Source organism: Citrus clementina, unplaced genomic scaffold (genome assembly GCF_000493195.1).
Source record: "Citrus clementina cultivar Clemenules unplaced genomic scaffold, Citrus_clementina_v1.0 scaffold_8, whole genome shotgun sequence".
NCBI classification, from domain to species: Eukaryota; Viridiplantae; Streptophyta; class Magnoliopsida; order Sapindales; family Rutaceae; genus Citrus; species Citrus x clementina.
Genome location: NW_006262022.1, coordinates 7,196,946 through 7,200,240, shown reverse-complemented (window position 1 = coordinate 7,200,240; position 3,295 = coordinate 7,196,946). Strand labels below are relative to the sequence as shown.

Sequence of the window (3,295 nt, the reverse complement as noted above, 5' to 3'; positions counted from 1 at the left end):
TTGCAATGTGGTGCTCAAAATTTAGCCAAGCTGGCTTTTTCTTTATCATAGGGGTACATTTGAATCGAAGATTGTCGTTGTTGAAATTGCCAGCATCTATTAATATTTCGTTCTGACAATATTTAACCAATACTTTCTTCAAAATTACCAAAAAAAAAGTATGTATAGGCACAAAAGTGAACAAAAAAAGGCATCTTCTCGACTCCCGAAGGTTTTGTTTACCTTCCTTTTCATAGGATTCCTGTGATTTTCTCTTCATTTCATTAATTTTTTTTCTCAGTTTTATACCATTTTTATTTATTTACCTTCGTTTTTTGACTGGGCATGTTTTTGTTTGAGTCTAGTTTATCGATCGTCCTTATTCTTTCATTCTAATACGTTAGAGTTCGTATGGATTTCAAAATTCTACGTTTGATTCTGGTTTTGACTTGTTACTTGATTACTGTTACTGGGTATGCGGTTGTTTACAATTTAGTTTCTGTCTTATTGTAGTTTATTATTATTTTGAGGGTTTGTTTCGATTGACTGTTATATATGTCTAATTGTTTTCAATGTTTAGACCTCAATTTTCAGAGATTTTGATGTGGTCGTGTCTGATTATGGGTTTTACTTATTACTTTAGTTCTTGACACTAGTCGTTTTTTTATTTATTAACAATATTTCATTTTCCTTGTTTGATACATTGGTCTTCTTATATTTGGATAATAATAAGAGTATTGGTGCTGGTATATTTAATTAATTTGTTCTACGTTGTTGTTTTACGCCTTAACTTCAGAAAGTTGTTTGGTATATATACAACTAGTTACTTCTTGTTTTATGTGCTCGATTATTGAATTATAATTTTAATCACACGAGTTTTGATTATCATCTGTTAAATATGCCTCATCAGCTTCAATTATCTATGTCTTCACAGGCTGCATGCATTTGTTCTTAGATATAAGTTGAGAGGCTGACGAACGTATATTTGAGCTTTTCAAGTCAGCTTCTTTTTATGATTTTGTGATTTTCAATCGCTGTGTGTTTGTATTCTGCTTGAAGATGAGATTTCTTAGATTTTGATTCCTTTTAATTATTAACTTAATTAGTGGACTGTGTGGGAACATAATGTGGTTGGCCGACTAAATTTCTTTTGGTGTTCGGTTTACCCCTTGGTTTCATTTCTTATTACTTTTAGAAAGTATAACATTGCAAAGATGTTATATCTTGCAGCATAGCTTTTGAGCAGAGGCAGACTATTGTCTACAGTGATCAAACTTAAATTATAGGAGCTTGCTACGGTACCGACTCTGTATAACACAGCAAATGGGGCGCTTCCACAAGTTGCAGGAGAGAGGAAAAGCAGCCCAAACTCAGCTGATACAAGACCAATGTGGACTCAGCTGTTAGTTACAGAGTCTGCAACTTAGCTGAGTCCTAAATTACAATGTTCTCTAAGTTTCTGATGTCTTTTAATTTTAATGGATTTATGATCAAAATTGACTTTTACAATAACTTTGTATCTCAACTAGTTTATGTGTTTTTGCTTGGTTGATATCATTTCTTGACTACTTTAGACCATTAGGGGCAGATTATGTCATATTTTAGTGCTTTCCTGAAATCAATTGTTCCTCATAGTGGTACTTCTGTCAAATCATGATGTGCCTTATTTAGGAACTTCAATATGCTTTCCTTCTCAGATTGGCACAAAGCAGTGGCAATATTATGAGTTTGGTCCAGAATTAGTTCCTGAACTTGTTTGTCTTCCTAGAACGGCAGGGGCAATAGAAGTCTACTACAGGTAGATCATCAGCTTCTGCAGTTCTTTGACACATAAAGACCTGTAGCTGTAGTGATGTTTCAGCGATTTCATAACTTATACAATAGAACAAAGTTTACAAAATTGGAAACTCAAAAACCCATTTGGCTTATTGTTTAGAAGTTCTCATTTGAAGCCTGATTCGTAAAACCAGTCATCAACTTTAGAACCAAAAACTGTCCAACACAATGTGAGAAATTTTTGGTATTTGGATAACAAAATCCAAATTTAGTACCCCGTTTTGAAGCAGCAATTAAACTGAAAAAAATCACTATCTTCATTTGGGATTGTTAAATACATGGTGGCAAATGCTAATAGCCACGGGTTTAGTTATATGCCTCAAGTTGTAAGAGAGCAAAGAAAGAAAGAGAATTGTTTAACCAATTAGAAATCAAGGGTGTAATTAGGCCTGCTAAGCCGTATGTATTGGTGATTGTGGAAGGAGATTTTATAACAATGACAAGCTTGTTAATCATTTTAAGCAAATTCATGAGGGTGAACAAAAGAAAAGGTCGAATCAAATAGGATCAGCTAGAGGGAAGTTGAGAGTGCTTTTGGTTGGCAACTATTCAATGAAGATGGAAAAATATAAAATGGCTGCAAGCGCAATTTTGACTCCAAAAGTGGGTTATGGTTTTGTAGATGAGTTAAAAAGAGCATGATTTTGGGTCAGAATGGTGTTAGCTAAGCCACAAGATGCCGATGTTTTGTTGAGGAATTATATGGTGGATATGGTGGACAAAAGAAGGTTTGGGTGTTTGGTGGTTGTGTCGGATGATTCGGATTTTGTCTGAAGATGGTTGTTGTAGGGGATATGAGTGATGGGGCGTTGAAGAGAATTGCTAATGCTTTTTTTTCTTGGAGCGATTTATTAATGGGAAAGTAATTAGGAAGGAAGTCGTATCAGTTGTGATGGAAGGACTAGGGTGTTTTGAAGAGATTGGAGTGGACTTATAATCCAGATATGGAGAAAAAGCACTTGATTGGGATGATGTAAGTGAGGATGCAGACATTAATGATATAACTCATGCCCAGCGCTGCAGATTGTATTCAGAAGAGAGATAACAATGCTTGGTGGGAGCTGGAATCTTCTGATGCAGAAGCCACTTCATAACAATTGGGCTAACAGCAATACATATTCTGTGACTAGGTAAAGTTCCATTTCATTTTCTTGCTAGCATTTTTGGAAAGTTTCTAATACATGAAAGCATGAAAAAATTGTTCCTTGTTGCAAATAATGTTTAAAGCATTATTTATATGGCTTCCTTTTTTTTAGAGGAAAAAAAAGTTGTTGCTGAGAATCAAAAAGGTTGTATTTCTTTTGCTTTCCTCGATGAACTAGGCTCCAAACTCTGAAGATTACACAATTTTGACTCTTTAATGTTTTCCAAAGTTTTAATCTTATAAGCTTGTGTTTTTCTTTCTTTGGGGATAGATTATGGAATTAACTTAATGTATGTTGTTGCATTAAACTTTTTGTCCCGGTACTGTGATATAAAA

General features: G+C 34.3%; 1 pseudogene; it reads left to right on the top strand.

Annotated features, from left to right (window-relative positions):
• The first annotated feature begins 2,075 nt into the window (after nucleotides 1-2,075).
• Nucleotides 2,076-2,792, top strand: LOC112096303 (annotated as a pseudogene).
• Nucleotides 2,793-3,295: the final 503 nt, after the last annotated feature.